Raw genomic sequence first — 22,737 nt, 5'->3', positions numbered from 1 at the left:
AATAGAACCTCAGAAAGCTGACGTTATATAAATATATTGCAAAATAAATCTTAAGGCAAAAAGCAAATAGAGATGAAATCATGTATATATATTGACAACAGGTTCAGTGGACTGGAGGGAGAGACTGCACACTTCTAAAACATTAGTATACACAATAAAAATAGTTCCTTTGAGGTCTTGAAAATCTACTGTAGATTCACCTCAAGGGTGGGAGAGCCTTCCAGACAGAAAGAAGAACTGACAAGGCGGGAAACCTCCTGTACGTCTTTTTCAGTTATGGCCTTTGGATGCACAGTACTGAGAGCTCCTTTTAACTTACTGAGCACTGTGCGTGTGTGTGTGTGTGTGTGTGTGTGTGTGTGTGTGTGTGTGTGTGTGTGTGCACGCGTGAGCGCGCATGTGTGTGTGTGAAGCATGTGTGAGAAGGACTGAGGATAATCTCCATTCAGTTCCTCAGACACTGTTCCCTATTTAGTTCCAGCAGAATCTCACTAAGCCAGGAACTCACCAAGTATCGGAGGTTTGCTGATGAGGAAAATTTCAAGGATCTGCTTGCCCCTCCCTGCCCGCTAGACTCTTAAGCGGGTTCTGCAGACTGAATTTAGGTCTTCATGATTGAAAGGTGAGCAGTTTACCTATGAACTATTCCTTTAGTCTCTTTCATGACTACCTCTTACTTGTTCATGCTTTATGCAGTCCGCTTTTGCCAAGAATAGTTTCTGTTCTTGCCTTCCCCACTTTCAACATTTGAATTACTTAGTTCCATCTCATGAACAACTCTCACAATGCCTTAAATTTTGCTTCATCTCTACTTCTACAACTACCTAGTTTCTCATAGTACAGTCTAAATACCTTAATGACAACTATCATATATTCTTTTACTTTGTCTATCCTCCAGGCAAGTTTATATATTGAATATATATATATATATATATATATGCAGTATATATTTAAAATATCCTATCAAGACAGAGACAATTAAATGGCTAGAAAAAATTCATAATGCTGACATTAATTACTATGCTCCCATTTCCAAACATGAACATTGAGACACACACACACACACACACACACACACACACACACATACATACATAAAAGCTTAATTAATATTTATTGAACACATTTTTATATAGGTGACCTAGAAACAGGTAATTTCTAGTAGAAGCAATATCTATAACACGGCACTTTATAAAGTGTCTTTAGAATGCACAAACCAAAAAGAACTCACACTTGGTAGCATTTGCAACCAAGTTAATCCTTAGAAAGAAGGAACTCTGTCCATGTTCTGCTCCCGAAAGTAAGAGAAGACCTTGTCTTGTAGCTGTTGTAGATCCAATATTGAATCCTGTCCTTAACTTGGCTACATCAGAAGATTGTGGTTTTCGGGCAGCCATATCTCGTACAGCAGACACAGTCGTTTCCAAGAAGCGGCGAATGAGCTCTTGCCTCAGTTGCTAGCAATAAAACGAACTGTTGCAATCTTCATTCGGAAATAAAATGATTTCCTTGAAAGGATCTAGGAACTTGAGAAACAGCCTGGAATGTGGAAAGCTTATAAATGGGGGTGGTGGTGACAGAAGTAACAGCTAGTATATTACAGCACACGAATGGCTAGGTCTGTGCAGCAGTGCAACTGATCGCCCGTCCAACTTTTGGCAATTCCCCAAGTCTAGCGCCGCGCAGGCAAGGCTTTCATGTAAAATGCCCTTGGTCCTTAACTGGATCATGAGATAGAACACCTGTCCCCTGTACAGTGAGAGGTGGGTGTGTTCTCCCAGTTTTGTCCTAAGAGAAAACAAAATGCTAATGCTAAGGAGCTATAAACTACTCTAAAAAGACAAGGAGAAATACGTCCATCCCAGGTTTGCTGCTCACAGATGGTGTCTGACCGTGAGACCATCGCCGCTCTCCAAACCTACCATTGAGACAGGTCAAAAAGGGATAATGGCATTTAAGAATGGTGCTCCTAAAGCAATAGTGTAGCAAGTGCCCATAATAGGCTGTGCTCCCTTCTCAGATATAATGGGAAGATCGCAAATGTGAGAATGGATGAATCAAATGTCTACTCTCTGGTAACTGCCATTAAAAACTTTTGCCATCAATCTCTCACATCTACCCACTATTAAACAGCACTGTGTGACTTTTGGATGTGGAAATTTAACAGCATTATCAACTTTAAAGGGATTGTTAAGTAAAAGGAGCCATCTGGTGAGTGCCGCAGTGGGTTTGGGTTTCCTGGATATGAATGTAGAAGTCAGGGCTGCCTTGTGCACAGGATGGAGAGAGTCATGTATTGTGGAGACACAGAGCTGGCTTAGAGTGCAGGCTCCTCTGGGACAGATGAGACGAACCTGGGAAACGGTTGCTTGGCAAACCAAGCATAGACGAAAGCAAACTTTCTCTGCCCATTTCTCAAATGTTCTCTCAGAATCTGTAACCTCGATAGGGAAGTGGCATCTGAGTTCAGTTCTTCACGCTCTACCAGTTACAAAGGAGTGCCTTACTTCTGTATACTTTTTGCCTTGTTTCTATGTACTTCTTTTCATTTTTATTAGTTATAATTGAGGTATTGTTTCTTGCAAGGTGAGGCAAGAGTTTCTCTTGATCATGTCCGTGAGTTTAGGGGGGTTTCAGAGTTGAGGCAATGCTTTTTAGTCTGTATAAAAATCCATACAAAATAAAGCTTGTTATGTAGTTGTTCACACTCTGCATCCCCTGGGTCCTGATTTGCGCGAAACCATTACCCAGGGACCCCAACGCAGTAGACGTTGACAATGTATCTGCACTCTTTTTAGACACTTGGTACTCAACTACCTGCAAGAAGCTGAAACAAGGAAAACATGTGCATGTATGTATGCATGCCACAGCATGCATATAGATGTTAGCTGACAAGCATGGGTGTTGGGTGTCATCTTCCATCTTGTTTGAGCGAAGGCCTTGTCTCTATATAAACCAAGCTTGGGGGCCCGTCAGGCTCCTGGGCTTCACTGATCTTGGTCTATTTATCAATGAGCACCGGGACTACAGATACATACCATGTGATTAACTTTAGGTGGGCTCCTGGGATTTTTAACTTTGATCCTTATGTTTACATGACAAGTGCTTTACCTCTTAAGTTAACTCCCCAGTCCAAGAAAACCTTTCCTAGTCCTTTTTTCCTTCCATTATACATTACCTGATATAATTCATAATCTGAATTCAAAAACCTTTAATATGAGGAAATTGTTGGTACAACTGGAATGAATAGAATAGATGAAAAGGAATCCCATCACAGACCCATATATATTTTATATGTGAATAAATATGATAACATGGGCAAGTGACTATCAAGAGTAGTGTGTATGCTGTCCCAAAATAATGAATATCTCCATATCATCGTGTGTTAATATTTTAAGCAATACTAATTAAGCATACTAATGAGACATGAAATAGTCAGTTAATTCAGTTCATCTCCCAGAATTATGGCATGGTTTGTTGTATGTCCAGTGTAGCTAGAGAATTTGGCTGGTTAGATTGCTTTTATAAGAATTATGCAAGTACAAGGAAATTGATTCTCAGAGATCTTAAAGAACCCGATGCTGGTAAAGTTCTGTGAGACATTACTGCACCTAGACCTACGATGCAGCACTTGATATTGCAGATAGAGTCTCAGATCAATTGTTTTGTTAACATTTAATTTTATTCCATTCCAGAATACATTTCTTAAAATGTATAGCAAAATAATTTCTTGTGATTTGGTATAAATATAAACACCTTTCATGTGCATTTTGATTAATTCATTATTCGCTTGATTCAGTGACAGCAATTATTGGTGACAGTCAAGTCCTTGAGTGAGAAAGTCATTTTCCAAGGTTTAAGAATTAATGTTTCTATGTAAATCTTTGATAATTCAACGGAGTTAAAAATAGTTGACGATTTTAGTAGTTTTAATATAGCATATTTTACAAAGTGACCCTTAAAAGCTTGCAGCAGATTTCATTATACTTTAGAAAGTCAGTATTTTCTATAGAAAATGAGTTCTGTTGGTATTAAATAAGACGACAAGGCTCTCATATTCAGCCCTGCATCCTCCAGAGGCAAAATAAACTCAAAATATTTAGTTTGGGGTGAGGAGAGAAAGTCAGGTGTCCTGAGTTAGATCTTTGGAACCCTCATGGCAGAACACCGACTTCTACACACTTTGCAGAAGCTGGGCAGATTCCAGTTCTCAGGCAACGCAGGTGGAGGCAGTGAGGACCACAGCATTTTTAGAGAGGACGCAGTTAAACTGCTGAAACCAGAGGAGAAGCCATGGAAAATAAGGAACACATTACACAGTCTTAAAAATGGAGAGAACACGCTAACATTTCTCCAGAGGTAGCAAAGCCAGAAGCTGGTGGAGCTGCCTAACATTTATAATCACTACAAATGCTCCTCAAAACCCAGAGCCGAAAGGGCTCACCAGCTCCAAGAACCTACAATAAGAGTTTCTAAGGAAAAACAGACAATGACACTGGATGACCTAAGGTTTCTTGATGAAGTCTCTTTGGCAGCAGGGATGGGCAGTCAACCTTTTAAACTGAAAGAAATAATAACCCCATTACTGTTTCTTTCATCATAAAGAAGTATGATTGAGAAATAAGGGAATAGCTTTGCTTTTAGAATTACAAGTTCCTTACCTTAAAGGAAAACTTTATATGAGAATGATTGCATTGGATATGGGTAGGTTTATGGAAAAAGCATCTTGTATAACTGCTTTTCTAACTCGGGCAACATATAACTATTGTTTGTTGCTAGAGCAATTTACATTCCTGCTGACTAAGTATTACTAAGTACAAGCATTTATTAGCCGTGATTTCCCACTGCTAACAGTGGCAGATGTCCTCACATGAAACATGTGAGGGTGCCAGCTATTTTTAAAACCGTGTATATTCTACACAGTTCTTATTGAAATGCAACTAGGAGCACAGCGGTTGGGTTGAGATATTTTATTTTAAAGGCAAAGAAATTCCCATATTTCTGTGGCAAATTAACACCACCATATACCATCTTGAATGCCATATTGATTACATCACTGGGCACTGTCTCCTACCAGACATGTAAGTTATGGACTTGGCTATCTTATCAGTCTGATAATTGAATTTCAATTTGCTTAGGGAAACCAGGCCTGAATTAATCGAGCCATTATATTTAAAGTTGGCAATAAACAATAAGAGCAAATATTTTTCTTTTCAACTGCTCTTATTGCCTTTAACTATTTTGAATTATTAAACCATCCAAATCAATAGTACTCACTCTTTTTAAATTAGTGATTTTCCTTTTGAAGCCTAGCACTTATATGCAGGGTGAAGTGACCTTGCCTCAGTTTTGACCATTTGAAGATTATTGTTAATTAACTTTTCTGCTTAGACTCCTGCAAGCTTAACACTGGTTGGTGACTTACAATACCACAGCAAATAAATCTTGACTTAATTTAATAAACATATTTATTTAACCTAAATTGGATTCTCCATCAATGGAGACAAATCAATTTTTAAATGCCATAATGTTGTGATTTTCAGTAATACTACTCTATATTTATGTTGGTTTATGCTTCAGAGAATCTATTGTTGGTATAATCTAGAATTTCTGTGGGGAAGACCTAAAGTAGAATTGCTGTTCATAGTAATATGCATGACATACATATTTCAAATAAATATATTTATCAGAATTGGTATGTGGCAAAGATATACAGAAGCGTGGAGTACGGAGAAGAGTTCTATGAATAGGGAACCTCACTGTACTTCCGAGTCTGCCATCGTCTATAAATCTCATGAATGGCAAGCAGTCACTTAATTTACTGAAACACTGTGTGCATCTTGGTTAAATAAAACTTATGTAAAGACTAAGTGTTAAGGCCTCACCACTGCCTTTTAAGGTAGAGAAGATCTTATATGTCGAATTATTTTCATTGTCATTTATTTTATCTCTCCTGTGAACTTAAAAATTTAAAATCTATATCATGTATATGATATTTACATGTTGTTATATATTACATGCGTGCATATGATCGATACAGACATATATATGAATACACACATATAATATATACATCTATATGTCTATAAATACGCACATATATAATAACAGCAACAACTCCAAATTTATTTTTAAATTATTCATAAAATATTTTGTAAATATTTTAAAAACTTATTAAAGATTTTATCTATCTTGCCTCGGGACTTTTCTATCTTTATAAATAAGCTGTGGAAAATAATCTCATGGATAGGAAAATGTGAAAGGAAGATCCCAGATTAGATAAAACACTCTCTAGGGTAAATCTACAATATTGGAATTTTCAAGAATTTCTGCAGTGATGATTTCTTGGTTTAATCAATGTGTAGATAAATCTTTAGTCAGTGGATATATGCATAAAACATATGCAGTATCAGGATAAGAATGTCAATGAAATTCTACAGAAAAATGCTTGTTTTCTAAAATAAAATAAAAAATAAAAAAGGCAAGGTAGAGGGATCTGGAAGGGAGATTGATGAGCCTTGTTTTGAGGTGTTAGGCATGCTATGTGGTTCATTCATTCACTGATTCATTCAGGAAACCATGCGTTGTGTGTGTCCTAAGCTCCTTGTCAAGTGTTGGTTCTGCGAGAATGTGAGGAATGTTCTGAGATTTTTTCCCCAGTCATAGTGAGAGAAGTCAGTGTAAGGAATGATTACAGCAGTGTGATCATAGTGAGTACTTCCCTAAACCTTCCAGCATGATAAGTAATGAGGAATGTTGTTATGCCTGCCTAGAAAAAGGACAATTTGGAGCCAGCACTAACTAATCACTTTTATATAACATTTTCTTTCCATTTCTTTGTTTGACAATTTATTTTCCAGTGAAAGGAGTTTTTAATAAGCTTTGGCCAAGTCCACATTATGGGTTTTAATATTTTTTTTAATACTGCACAGAATTTTATGTAAGAAAAGACTCTGTCTTGTAGTTTTTAAATATTAGCTTACAGACTTAGTATGCAGGACCAGAACTTCTGAGCTGAGTTGGGGGGATGCTTCTTCTTAGAATTCTGTGTTCCTAGTATGATCTTAATTCTATCCAAATTAAGAAAGCAGGTAAAATACATATTTTAATTTATGGCATATAGTACACTTTATAAGCTTAATATAATATATATTTGATATACTATACTGTAGCATATAAGTATGCAATATAATATATATTTTACTCAGTTTATTAATATATATTGTAAAATATGTAATGTATATATTACATATTTTATATATATATATATATATATAAACAGAAAATGAAAGAAGGGAGGATGAGTCAGAGAGAGAGAGAGAGAGGAAGGAGGGAGAGAGGGACAGCACAACTTTGAGAATTATTTCGCCTCAAGTCATCTACTACTATGTTTTTGAACCAGGGTCTCTTGTTAGCCTGAGGCTCACTGATTAATATTACTGGGTTAGCTGGCCAGCAATCTGCTGAGATTCTCCTGGGTCTACCTTCCCAGTGTGGTTACAGTTGTTTGTTGCCATAGTTTGTTTGTTTGTTTTGAACATGGGTGCTAAAGAGATAAGAAACAGGTAGACTTGACTGTCAGGCACTTTCCCTGTTGATCCGTCTCTCTGTTCTAACAATGTTGTGTGGTGAGTACAGAAAAGATTGCTTTTATGACTGAGTTCTACTTCATAACATTTTTGGTCATTTAAATATGTTGCAACATCAGTGGTTTCCTTTACCAAGCTCTACGCATATTCTTCTTAGTCCTGCTAAGAAGGGCATGTTCTCCAGAATTCAATTTTATCAAGGACCTCATAAACTCAGATTAGCAAGAGTCTACCTGCTCCCCCGCCCTACCCAATATGTGACCAAACTACCAATACATTCCACCAGTTCCATTTTCCTTCAGTAGAAATCCCAAGCCATAAGCTACAAAACTTCCCTGATGTCTTTATAATTATTTTGTCTCTTGACACTACCGAATTCCCAGCCACACCCTGCTTTATTACAATCCCAACTTCTCATTGTTTTTTCGGAAGTTGAGACCATTATCTCTTCTTTACTGTAAAGTTTCATTCCAGTAGGCTATATATTACAAATTTCTGGTAAAAAATAATAACTAGAGGTGAAAGGAAGCTTTTATGGATGGTGGGATTCTTATAATGTACAATCTCCAAAGATCTCTTGATGCTCTTCTGGGACCTGGGCAGGTGATCTGGTGAGGGTCACACTCAGAGGGAATCCCAGGCTTGAGGTGATCCTGGGAGGTGAGGGTCTCACTGAGGAGGAATCCTAGGCTTGGGCTTTCTCTTTTGTTTATCTCTCAGCAACTAAGAGTCTTCATTAAACAGAGAGGTTTGGGTTATGGAAACATCAATACCAACCCATTCGTCATTTTGAAGTTGGAGGTAGTGAAGCATATTAGGTCAAGCAATGGATTTGGATCCCGAATGAAGTTCATTCACAGACAGTTCAAAGAGAGTATCCAATTTTACTTTTGAAATGTTTCAGGTTTATTCCATATTAAGAACTATTTTCTTATTTTCTCTCCGTAATGCTGCATACCAAACAATGGTATAAACAATTTATTTTCTATTGAAATCTTTAAGCCGGTACTTACTATGGTCTAGTTAAATTGAATTTCTATTGAACTGTTAACATGTTTTGTACTGTGAGTAAGGAACTCAGGGCTGCACACATGCTGGGCCATCATTCTTCCAAGTTATGCTCAGGCTCAACTTTATAAACTGTTCCATGAGACCCTCGTTTCAGATGTTCCCCATCTTCCTATCATCCATAAGGTTGACCCAGTTCATCCAAATACTTTTCTCACTTAAAAGCAAAGAAAACCAGCCCACAAATCACAATCCCAGAGAACTCAGACAACAGTGAGGACACTAAGAGGATACATAGATCTATTCTACATGGGAAGTAGAAAAAGACAAGATCTCCTGAGTAAATTGGGAGCTTGGGGACCTTGGGGGAGGGTTGTAGAGTAGAGGCGAGGCAAAGGGAGAGCAAAAAAAAAATGTAGAGCTCAGTAAAAATCAATAAATTTTTTAAAGTGAATTAATGCTTTAAAAATGAGCAATTTTTTCTGTTTGACCCATAGTAGGGGGTTTTTCCACATTACCTCAAAAGTTCTCTTAATAGCCCAGTACAAGTTGCCCTCTTACTGAAGCTGGAAAATACTTAAGCAACTTTCAGAATATCACAACCATAAGATGGTAGAGGAGGTTTTAGATGGTACAATGTAACTGTAGAATTGGCCTCTTGACAGACCATGTCACCAGAGAAATAAGGGGTGTCCAAGTGTTAGAATGAGAAAAATAAAGGCTTATTTTACTTTCTATGATTTTAACACACACACACGCACACACACATGCGTCACAGTAGTATGTTATACAAAATACTTTATAATGAGCTATTTTCTTTCCTGGGCTCAAAAATAGCCTTAAACATTTTTGCTACATAAGGTCTAACATACGTATTTAATATATGATGATGGTATCATAAGCTATCATAGTATAAATAAGCTATAATTTACTTAGCCATTTGCTGCTTTTGAGCATTTATGTTGCTTCTAATTTTTGACATCATAAAAAGAATTCATGGGATGTTTAGATCATTTTTTTCTTTCAGATATATTTTTAGAAAAAGAATTTTGGGACTAACAGAATTAAGTATCATTCATTTCTTATAAGTCACTTAACCCTTGAGCACACTAAGAACTCTGGTTAACCTTGGTAAATTAATACCCAGTGTAAACCTGCACCACGCTACACTCTACAACCCCAAACTTCACTGTAGATCTAAGATCCACTGTAGAAAATGGCAGATGTGGCAATTTGCCATCATGGATTGTGTTATCTTACATTGAAAAGCTTCATAGTGTAATTTAGGTCCACAATTAGTTGACTTCTATTAAAAAAACAAAAGAAAGAAAGAAAAAAGAAAGGGAGGAAAGAAAGAAAATATTATTCTGGGAACGTCTGATTTAATCCGGTGAAAAATTTAAAATGAGCCCTCCAGTCTCCCAGTGACTTTGCTATCTTGACAAAAGTCTGACTCATAGATGTACTATTGTTGTTTGTAATACTTGGGGAATCAAACCCACAGCTTCATTAATGTTAGAAAAATACTTTACCACTGAGCTTCAATACAATTGCATGTATGAATATAGTAATATATAAACAATGAACTTCAAAGACATGTGATCATTGACTCAAAGTTCTCCATCTTGTTATTTAGATGAAGTTTATTCTGAATCCATCTGCCTCCAAAAGTTGAGCTCTCCACACAGATATGCACATAAAGTAAGAGAAGGACCCAAATTTAGAGAAACAAAAATAAATAAATAAATAGATAAATTGAAAGAAAGAATGAATGAAAAGAAAAAAGAAAGAAAAGAAAAAAGGAGGGGAGGAAGGAAGAAAAAATTTTGAGAAGGACAAGAAAACAACAAAATTTTCTGGTACATAGTTCTGTAAAACATGTATTCAAGTTCCTTTTTAGGTTAACACAAACTCCCCAGCTAAACATGTGATTATAAGTTCTATTTGAATAATTAGAAAATGCTTTGGAAGTAGTTATTGCACTGAAAAGGGCTTTCTACTAAAAAAAAAAAAACTGTAAAGCCCCAAATCTCAGCCTGCATTGACTGTTCCACCCAGACTGTGCTGGCTGAACTCAGGTTCAATTCTAAATGACAAATCTCATACAGGAAGACAGGACTAGAGTAGACTCATAAAATTTAAAAGATACTGTGCATTTTAAGTTTCAAGTAATTATTTTTAATTAAAGATGTAGCTTTATGGTTGTTGCTAAAGTAAACATTCTCTCTCTCTCTCTCTCTCTCTCACACACACACACACACACACACACAAACACACACACACAGTCACACACACACACAGAGGAGGAATCAGGTCATTTATGATCTGGTGGGAAGTACTATACTATGATGATTTTGTCATCTTTAATGCTAGTAAATATTTAGTGTATGCTCACAGAAAAGTGTATTTGAAGCTGGTGAGATATAGTAACTTGTTGACATAGTAACTAGATTCATAAGTATTAGAAAAAGTGTTCTTGCATATGAGTCTAGTTAGCTGAGTCATCTAGACCGGATTTTTCTAGATGGAAATTAGTTAACATGCAGGATGAAGAATGGAGGGCAAGTTTTACATCATCTTAACTCAATTAACCATCATCATTATTATGCTAATGTGTTTAAATTTATCCCTGACATTAGTCCCAAGTGTGAATTATTCATGGATTTATTAAAGTAGCCTTATTTTTTATGATCGCACATTGAAAAACATAAACTACTTCATTAATTAGTAGTATAATTCCGACTCAAAAACCATCAAAGAGTGGTGGAAACTCCCATAGTGGAACTAGCTTGCTTTATTACACTTTCCAGGAGATGACATTATCTTCCTTGCATAAATGGCTAGTGTGGCGAACAAGTCCTTCTAAAACAGCTTGGACAGAGACACACATTTGTCTGAAGAGTTTTAAAAATTTAATGTTTTCTTCAAAAGTTGCTAATGTAAAAAACAGAAAATAGCCATCTTGTGGTGATTACTTTGAGGAATGTAAAAATCGTTTGCCCTCTACCTTTTGGGTGATTAATATATGGCATTGTAACGTTGTGACTGGACCTCGCGGATCAACTGGGTTTGAGTAGAAGCCCCAGGTCTTTGTAAAGAATGTGAAGGGCTTGTCTGCTCATCATTGCTTACTGCTTGTTTCAGAAAACTATGAAGTAAGAAGGCAGGATCACTTGCCTGTTTAAATATGAATTCAGTTTTAACTTTAAAAATATATTTTGTTTTACTTTCTGTCATTAGATTGTTGCATGTTGATTCTAAGTTTTTACTCAAACCTATATATAAAAAAAAACTTGGTCACCACCATTCTGTCTTTACAACCAGAAAAGGCACAACAAAGGAAAATCAATAGTTTCTCTTTGGGGGTTTATGAGGCAACTAAATTTTCTGTTTCAGTCTCTCATCCCTAAACCTGTAGATAGGTAAACATCCCAAGCTCCAGCTGAGCACTCAGTGGGAAAGGAAGACTCTGGAACCAGAAAGTGACAAGGCCACTTTAGCAACAATTTTGACAAACCGTCGGAGGCAAATTGTGGACAAGCACAACAATGAAAGTTTCCTCTGAGCTTCATTTGTGAGGAGCCTTCACACCTCTTCAGAGGCGTCACCAGGATCCCGTCCGGTTCCTATGGTGATGGAATGAGACGGACCTCCCCCATCCACATCTCTGCTCTCTCTGGCAGAAGAGAGATAGAGTAATAATGAGAAATATCCAGATCCCTCAGAATAACAAAGGCTGATTTGTGAGATTGCATATCTTTATTGAAGGAAAGAAGAAGGCAAACCTCTCTAAACTCTGTTGTCATTGCGTGGGTGTGAACGGTTCCTCACAGGCACATGTTTGGGTACCTGGTTGTCTATTTTTTGGAAGCAAAACTGATGACTCTTCCTCTGGGTTGACATCTTCCTCTTTAGGAGTTAATCCAGTTTTCCAGATTAGTCACCTGGCCAAAGGACCACGGCACAGGAAGGTGGGTTCACATTAAACTATGCTAAAGAGACTGCAACAACAATTATCTTCTCAGTGAGATAATATACATCTCCTTCCTGGAATTCTGTGCAGAGCCTCCAGAGCCACCATTAGACTCTGTTGGGCCAGACACCCTTTCTGCCTTCTGGCTCAGAAAGTCATAGATCATACTCTTGCTTTTCTTCTGTCTTTTTCTTTGAGAAGCTGCTGGAGTCTGTTCATGCTTCCCTTAACACTTTGTGCTTCCCTGCTTCTTTAACCCTCCCTCCCCTAGCCATCAAGGTTTTTTGCTCATCAGATCACTTTTGTTTGTTTTCTTGTCTCCTTCCTCTTCCAGGCAGCTGTCCAGGTTTACACCTTGCCTGTCCTAGAGGGATCCTAGGGAGAACCTAGAGGGACCCAGATTAACCTGACAACATATGGGCAACTCTGGTGGGATGTCCCTAATTTCCAGTAACAGCAGCACTGTTTTAGGAGGTGAGGCCTAGCTGAGTTTCTAGGTTTGGCTAATCCTGACACTTCCCTTTCCCTCCCCAACTCCTTCCTGACTAGGAATGTGATGACAACCACTGTGTGTTTCTGCCACTACCAAACCACCTAACCTAGCACTTTCTTCTGCTGTGATTGGATGGACAGTCCCCTCAAGCCTTGAGCCAAAGTAAACGCTTCCATCCTCTTGTTGCTTTTCTCCAGGCGTTTGCCCTCATCCATGAGAACAGTAGCTAACACAATCACTAGCCTGGTGCAGAAATGTGGGGCCATTGCTGTTATTGGTTTGCCGGAGGATTTGGTAGGCTTTGGGTTAGAGAATTCTGAGGTAACAATAAAGAGATAATAATATGCTGTTATGGTGGCTCAAAAGACCAGAATGCCAAGAGGAATGTGCACAGTGAAGGCCAGGCCCCTGAGATTTCAGAGGATGAGCTGTCTTAACAGCCCATTCCTGTTCCATTCTGGTAAGGAACCAAGTGCGTTCTGCCCACATGAAGAGAACTGGAATGAAGATGGATCCCAAAGGCTTGGGCCAAATTGCTTGGCCGAGGAAGTTTCAAGACAGTGCAGCATTCGGGCTGTGGAGTGCAGTGGCTTGTGTTTGGTAAGGCTTAGTGAGAGTTCAGAGCGAAAATGTGGCAGAACGATATGAAAAAAGGCAACCTGGACAGGAATAGAGACTGGGGATCTTTAAAGTCCGATGGGATGGGTGCCTACAAGGTGCTGATCATGAGATTAGCATGATCAATGAGGATCCTCTGTGCACTGGTGCATCAGCAAAGTTACCTTGAGGGCAAGAGCATGTGCTACAGCACCTGGGAGCAAGAATGGAGACCCATCTAAATGACTTTCACTTGTACGGAAGGTCACTGACGGAAAAAAGAACCCCAGATTCTTGGTCTGTAGGACTATTCTACGAACCTCCTGGGGGTTAGCCAATCAGATACTCAGAGGCTGTTGTAGCTGTGATCACGGGAGATGAACTACATCCCTAGCTTTCTGCAGAGTGTGGCATTTTCTCTGTGTGATGCTAGGTGAGGGCAGGGTTGAGGGCTAGGCTTAACGTTAGGGTAAGGCTGTGGAATGTTTCTAACTTGTGTGTTTCGTAAGATTTAGTGATAATTCAATGAAAAAATGGAGCAGAGAACACAATCATCATTCATTTGCGGCTCTGTTTATTTCAGTCAAAATAGTTCCTAAAGACCTACAATTTTCTTGACAATCACCACAACAAAAATTGCTATACAAAATTTTACTATATTCTTTAGCATGTTAACAGGCTGTCCAAAAATTCATCTATTGTAAGATAGACTCTAGGAATATTTCCTAAGGGAAATAAAAACAAAGGGGTTATCTCAAGTTTCTAACAGGCCTCCTCTTAGGAGAGGGTGGATGTCTCAGTGGTACCTTCTTAGTGTCCTTTTCTATTTCACAAACTGAGTTTGCTTGCTCTGCCTTAGGATCTAAAGAAAATAAGGTCAAGGGAAGAGGAAATCAAGGCAGACTTTAGCAGCCTGCACCCTCTATTGTGTTTCCCCCTAAAAGTCTGATGGCCATGGGTCAGCCCTACTGTCTCAGAGTCCAGCTCTCCCTGGCAGTACTCACTACCCACTTCCCACGGTTGCCCCTTACTCTGCCCACGGCCCCCATCCCAAGATGAACAGTAGCCTTCAAAGGACTTGACACCTCATCCTTATCCAACATGCTGTCCTCTGGCTAGAGTTCAAGCAGCCCTTCAGCCTGGGGAAGCAGCGTTGCCTGCTGTGTCCTCGCTGATCTTGTCTACCAAACTTCCCATCAAGCAGGCTGCATTAAGGTCCAGGAGAAGCACAGAGCAAAGTCTTGGCTAGACAGTAGTTTGTTTCCCACGCACATTTAAAAGGTAAACACCTTCATTCTTTTTTCAGATGCTTATTTCTTATCCTAAGTAAAAACTTTTTATTGAGAAAAGCAAGAGTCGGCCCCAGAGCAAGAGTCAGCACCCAGAGATATCTGTATCAGTGAATAAACAGAACCTCAGAGGAAGATGAAAAATTTTTGCTTTTGTGAGGACTAATTTGCTTCTTGGATTGACATGACTCCATAATTACACCATCTCTTGTAGCCTAGCTTTGTCCTAACTCTGCAAACGCCTAGTTTACATCCTTGGCCAAATACATAGTAAGAACAGAATGGATTATCTCACTGATAACTGGAGATTATAATTTTGAATACATTAAGGATACTTTAATATGAGAACAAAATAGTATCATTAGTTATAAAGCTATTTTGATAATATCTCCAATATTCTTATGGGTTCGATTCTGTTGTACTGGATTAGACAGAATTATTGTGCCTCAGAAAGTTGTCCAGTTAATCTGAGTCATAGATGTTTGATAGGCAAATAAAAATGAAAATTATTGTTACCAACATTGGAGATTATAGATCCATAGTTGTGTAATTTGATAGTTATAATCTTTCAATTTAGATGAGCAGTGTTATCTGCCTTGATAATATTTTTAATATCAAGGTAAGGATTTTATCTTCCACATCAAAACATAGTTTGAAAAACTACTGCTTGGGGGACCCCTATGCACACTGTAAAAGTAGAAATGATCTTACCGTTCTCTTTTTTATTTTTTAGATATGAAAGTCGAATTAGAAACTGCATTTACAAGCCAAAAATAATCTCTTGAAGCTTATTTTCAATCACATTTTACGACAAATTCAAGCCACTCAATCTCTCTTAAGGGAATTGATTGCTCTGGTTATTTCTCTACTCAACCTGTCCTTTCAAATCTCCAAGAAATGGAAGAACAGTTTACAACATTAAGCATGTTTACCGAGGGCATATCAGGAAGGGAAGGCTTGACCTTTAACTGCAGCTTCGTACTCAGGCCTCATGACTATTTCATCTCAAAACAGAGCAAGAAAACATGAGAAGTCACGAGCTATGCTAAGTCCACGGCCCCTTCTCTTGTGGAACAGCTAATCACTTTCACTTTTGGTGACAGAACTAAATATTTTATTCAAAATGTAGTTTGAAAGATCCATTAAAGGTTTCCATTTCATTAAGAACTGGAAATTTCTGGGCAACTTTACGAAACATTTTTTTAAAAATCCTCTTTTTAAGATAACAAGTTTTGAGATTAAGGGATAAACGAGACTGGCTTCTAAAAGCATTGTTTTAATTAATGATCTTAGGATTTGCAAGTATAATTAGTTGATTTTTTTCTTAATCTCAATACAGCTCAGGATGAACTCTTTAAGTATTAGGAATATGTAAATAGTGCTGCATTCTGTGGTTAGTGATTGACTCACTATGCACATAAAAAAAAGAGGATCATCAAATGCCAGTTCCTGTTATTTATTCACTTTAACTGTAAAATACATAAAAAGATGTAAAATGTACATATTACACATCTTTCTGAAAGTATAAAAATCACAAGACATGACTTTTTATTTATTTAAAATAATATCAAACTCCCAAACCTGTCTCTTTCGATAGCTTTGAAGGCTGGGAAAGATTTTATCTCCTCTTCGCCACACATCCTGTCTGATTTTGAAGGCGTCATTCATTGTACCTACTTCCTACGTGGGACACCTCCTTTACAAAGTTGGGAAAGATGCAAAGGTGCGTGGACTAGGACTTGAAGCAGGTTTATGGCTCTTAGGAAGAGATTCTCTAGTTCCCACAGACATGCAGTCGGCAAATTCAGCTCTGTAAGGATGACATTTACAGTGCTACAGACCTTGACTTATAAGAAGACATCCACTCCTACATGTGTAGAGAGATTGCTTGCTATGTACTTTGCATTTTGCTTTTTCTGTCTAAACACACGAAGGCAAAGCCATATAGCATTGATTTTAGGCAGGAGACAGTGAAAGTGCAAGCAAATGCAGCATCCGAAGCTATAACGGACACCAGATAATTAATGACTATATAGGAAGCCCAGAGGAGGGAAGAATTTTTGACTCTTTTTGGGTGCAGAAAGCTTCACAGAGAAGAGGACCGGAAGCCTTGGAAGTCAGAATTGGAATTTTCTTGTCACATATAATATTCAAACAGTAAATTGCCACTTAGCCCAATGAGAAGGAAGTGAAACTTGGGTGCGTACGTTCTCTCCCCAGTTCTTACCTGGACTAGGTACTTCTGGAATTTCATTTTATTGGTTAATAATGAAGCTGGGCATCCAATATCAAAGACAAGATCTAGCCATACTGGGTCTCTGACACAGTTTTATATCAGTACACTCTTCCCTTTGCTCTGGCCAAATCATGGCTCTTTCAGTTAAACCACTGCAGAAATCAGCTGACATCTCCAGACAGGCCACTGCACCCATCTTTCTACATGCAAATCTGTTCTCACCGTGTGGCCTGAAACTCATTAGTAAATTTCCAGGGCCTTCAAGATAAAAATCAAGTTTGCTGCTTATGACAAATCGATGATCTAAAAAGTAATGTCTAGATTTAGACTAATGCTAGTTATTTTGGGAAAGAAGAGTGTATTTAAATTTAGGTTGCCAGAAGCAGGATTTTGTCAGTCTTGTTCAGCTTCTATGTGTAGCCACTCCCACAATGCATAGAGCTACATATTATTCATTGATTATAGTGATGCATTTGTACGAAAATTAAAAAGAATATACCAACATAGACAAATAACATATAATAATAAAAACCTATTAACAAAAACCATTGTACCACCTTTATTATCTTTATATATAATAATCTCAGTCTGTATATTCACATTGCCCTTAGTTCCTAGGGTGTTGCCCAAGGAATTATTATCTTTGTTTTATGACTGGAATTTCATGTATTTGCAGAGGTAAAGCAAAGCAAAACAAAAACCTTACCCTGTATTATGTAGGCAAAATGTGACAGATGAGAGCCACAAAGTCAAATCCCTTTGGCTCTCAAGCCTGCACTTTTTCCACTCCCATAGTCTGCCTATTTCCTGTCTCGTTAAGGTCGCATCTCTACATGCTTATTGCTTAAAGTACCAGGAAGACTTAGTTATAAAATTCATCTCCCTTAGGACAGAGAAGCTTCCTGTGTCTGCATTATCCTGCCCTGCCCTTCCTTGCAACTCTAAATATAATGAACTTGCTCTAAGTGGTGGGCTTTCAGGACGAACTAAGGATGGTGTGGTCATGGGTCCCAGAGACCATTGCGTTCCTGTGATACCTCTCAAGGTTTTCTAGTGGGAACACTCCAGCTCTGTCAGGACTTGCTCCTTCAAGGCATTTAGTGCTTTTGCAGTCACTGTATCTTCATGATATTTTAAAAACCTGGAAACGGCCTTTCTTCGGATGGGATGGAGTAAGTCTCGTAGCTATAGCTTCCCATTGACTCTTACTAGGAATGTGCTTGTCCTTGAATGAATCCTACCAGGACGGATTAAACTCTAACAATGTAAACGGCAATATAAACAAAATCAAAACTCTAATAGCTCCTCACGGGACTTGGGGGTTGGAATGCGAGCCAGCTGTTCATCACAAGTCATGGAGGAGTAAGGTTTAAAAAGTGATTGTGCCTTGGTTCTTAATACTATTTTTAGTTTAAGTACATGTTAGGATGCTTATTATATCGTCTTTTTGATTTTATTTGTTTCATATTTCATATTTTCCATTTACATTTTATAAGCTTTAATTTTCTTTGAATATGTTCTTTTAAAATTTCCTTCCAATCTGAATATTTACTTAAAACATACCCTTTATTTTATAAATGATTAGTTAACTATGTGTTTTCTTAAATATTTTGTTTTTAGGGACCCCCTAAGTATGGTTCTATTCATGATTTGTTTCAAGTAATAAAATTCAAAATTATATTTCTATTTTAATTTGATCATTATTTGAAAGCATATGTTGCTATTTTAAACTATATTATATTGAGTACCTAAAACAAATTATAAAGTGATATATTGGTTTCCACGTTTTGAAAAAATTCTGGAGGTTTTATCCTGAGTCTACACATGTTTACTTTGCAAATATTTACTGAAAATTAAAAAGTGTATGTTATGTGGGATATACTGAAAGTACATTCTGTAATTCCACAGAACTGTCCATATGTAGCCTTGCATAATACAATAAAAATTAGGACACAGAGTTTATATATTTACATATAAATAGCACTCTTTTTTTCCACGTCTCTGGATATCTTTTTTTTTCCCGTGGATGAATCTTTCAATTGAATCTGTTTTGTCCCATGAATTTTGAGTTGCTAGGAAAAGCTTGTTTTAACTATGTTGCTCGAATAGCATTTTGGAAATATGTCTTTTATACTGCATCTAAAAATGTATGTATATGCCAGTGCTGTAATGGAAGCTGTGAAAAAGGTCACACGATTACATTCTGCATCGTAATCATCACTAAGACTTGTAACTGACAATAAACTATTCATCTTTCCCATATTTTACCTAACTATAGTTTATAGCATAAGCCATTCCCATTTGCTTTATTCTGTTTTACTTCTAGGCTTCTGTGTCAGGTTCCACGAAGGACCAAATCCTATTTGCCTCCCTGTCATGCTGTCTTGTGTACTGAGAAGACACAGCACACAGCATGGGCAGTGAGTGAATGAATGGACGAAAATGTGTTCAGATGAATCTGCATAAATTGCAGGCAAGAAACTGGAAGACAGAAGCATGGTTAAGAGCAATTACTGCTCTTACAATAGCTACAGGGGTGCTTCCCAGCACCCACGTGGAGTCTGGGAATCTCCTGTAACTTTCAGTGTGTGTGATGCAGTTGAAGGGCTTACGATGTCCTGCTCTAGCCTTTATGTGCAGCAAGCACATGTGTGGCTCATATATGACATGCAGGCATTTACATCTCTATCAAAGCAAAAATTGAATAAATCTTCAAAAAGGTTGCATATAAGCATCATCAAACCAATAAACAGGAAGATTATCCCAGGGACACTCAGCAACCGATAATAGTAAAAGACAGCTTAAAAGTTATTACTGCTTCCATTCTATATTGCGTATTCATTTATGGAAGAAACTCAGAAAATAAATTAAATTTGTGCAACTGGTGGGAGATATTTGGGCAATCATGGATTTTTTACACACACACACACACACACATACAAATCAATTTAAGTGTCTTAGAACTTTTGTTAGGTTATTAGCTGTTTATTTAAAATCAAGCTCATCCCCTAATATAAAAGCACCCACTTATGTAAAAGAAAAACTTTTAGAACTCAAGGCAGTCATCAAACCACACACACTAATAGTAGGAGACTTCAACACACCTCTCTCACCAATGGACAGGTCAATCAAACAGAAACTCAACAGAGAAATAAGAGAATTACTAGAGGTAATGAATCAAATGGACTTAACTGATATCTATAGAACATTCCACCTAAAAAGGAAAGAATATACCTTCTTCTCTGCAGCTCATGGAACCTTCTCAAAAATTGACCACATACTCGGAAACAAAGCAAACTTCCATAGATACAAAAAAATATTAGTAACCACCTGTGTCTTGTAGGATCACCACGGAATAAAGTTAGAATTCAATAACAATTCTAACACCAGAAAGCCTACAAATGTGTGGAAGTTGAACAGTCAACTACTGAATCATCCCTGGGTCAAGGAAGAAATAAAGAAAGAAGTTAAAGTCTTCCTTGAATTTAATGAAAATAAAGACACAACATACTCAAATCTATGGAACACAATGAAAGCAGTGCTAAGAGGAAAGTTCATAGCACTAAGTGCCCAATTAAAGAAAACAGAGAAAGCACATATTGGAGACTTAACAGCACACCTCAAAGCTCTGGAAAAAAAAGAAGCAGACTCTCCCAGGAGGAGTAGAAGACTGGAAATAATCAAACTGAGGGCTGAAATCAACAAAATAGAAACACAGAAAACAATCCAAAACATCAACGAAACAAAAAGTTGGTTCTTGGAGAAAATCAACAAGATTGACAAACCTCTATCCAAACTAATCAAACGGCAGAGAGAGAACACCCAAATTAATAAGATCAGAAATGAAAAGGGGGACATAACAACAAACATAGAGGAAATTCAGAGAATCATTAGATCTTACTACGAAAGTTTATATGCCACAAAGTTGGAAAATGTACGAGAAATGGATTGGTTTTTAGATAAATACCATATACCAAAGTTAAATCAAGACCAGGTGAACAATCTAAATAGACCTGTTAGTCGCGAAGAATTAGAAGTGGTTATCAAAAACCTCCCAACCAAAAAAAAAAGCCCAGGGCCAGATGGTTTCAATGCAGAATTCTACCAGAACTTTCAAGAAGAGCTGATACCTATACTCCTTAAGGTATTTCACAATATAGAAACAGAAGAGTCATTGCCAAACTCTTTTTATAAAGCTACAGTTACCCTGATACCAAAACCACATAAAGACACAACCAAGAAAGAGAACTACAGGCCAATCTCACTCATGAACATCGATGCAAAAATTCTCAACAAAATACTGGCAAACTGATTCCAAGAACACATTAGAAAAATTATCCATTATGATCAAGTAGGCTTCATTCCAGAGATGCAGGGCTGGTTCAACATAAGCAAATCCATCAGTGTAATCCATCATATAAATAAACTGAAAGAAAAAAACCATATGATCATCTCATTAGATGCTGAAAAAGCATTTGACAAAATCCAACATCCCTTTATGATAAAGGTGTTGGAGAGATTGGGGATACAAGGATCATACCTAAATATAATAAAAGCTATTTACAGCAAGCCGACAGCTAACATCAAACTGAACGGAGAGAAACTCAAAGCCATTCCATTGAAATCAGGAACAAGACAAGGCTGTCCACTCTCTCCATACCTCTTCAATATAGTGCTAGAAGTTCTAGCAATAGCAATACGACAACATAAGGGGATCAAGGGGATTCGAATTGGAAAGGAAGAAGTTAAACCCTCGTTATTTGCAGACGATATGATAGTGTACATGAGCGACCCCAAAAACTCTACCAAAGAACTCCTACAGCTGATAAACACCTTTAGTAATGTGACAGGATACAAGATCAACTCCAAAAAATCAGTTGCCCTCCTATACACAAAGGATAAAGAAGCAGGGAGGGAAATCAGAGAAACTTCACCTTTCACGATAGCCACAAATAGCATAAAATATCTTGGGATAACTCTGACCAAGGAAGTGAAAGACCTATTTGACAAGAACTTTAAGTCTTTGAAGAAAGAAATTGAGGAGGATACCAGAAAATGGAAAGATCTTCCTTGCTCTTGGATTGGGAGGATCAACATAGTAAAAATGGCAATTCTACCAAGAGTAATCTATAGATTCAATGCAATCCCCATCAAAATCCCATCAAACTTCTTCACAGACCTTTTTTTATATGGAAAACAAAAAAACGAGGATAGCCAAAACAATCTTATATAATAACGGAACGTCTGGAGGTATAACCATCCCTGACTTCAAACTCTATTACACAGCTACAGTATTAAAAACAGCTTGGTACTGGCATAAGAACAGAGAAGTCGACCTATGGAATCGAATAGAAGACCCAGATATTAACCCACAAACCTATGAACACTTGATTTTCGACAAGTGGGCTAAAGGTATGCAATGGAAGAAGGAAAGCATCTTTAACAAATGGTGCTGGCATAACTGGATGTCAACCTGTAGAAGAATGAAAGTAGATCCATATCTATCACCATGCACAAAAATCAAGTCCAAATGGATTAAAGACCTCAACATT

The sequence above is a fragment of the Myodes glareolus genome, chromosome 20 (assembly GCF_982192425.1).
Source record: "Myodes glareolus chromosome 20, mMyoGla1.1, whole genome shotgun sequence".
Classification (NCBI taxonomy): domain Eukaryota; kingdom Metazoa; phylum Chordata; class Mammalia; order Rodentia; family Cricetidae; genus Myodes; species Myodes glareolus.
Note: the sequence above shows the minus strand (reverse complement) of the source record.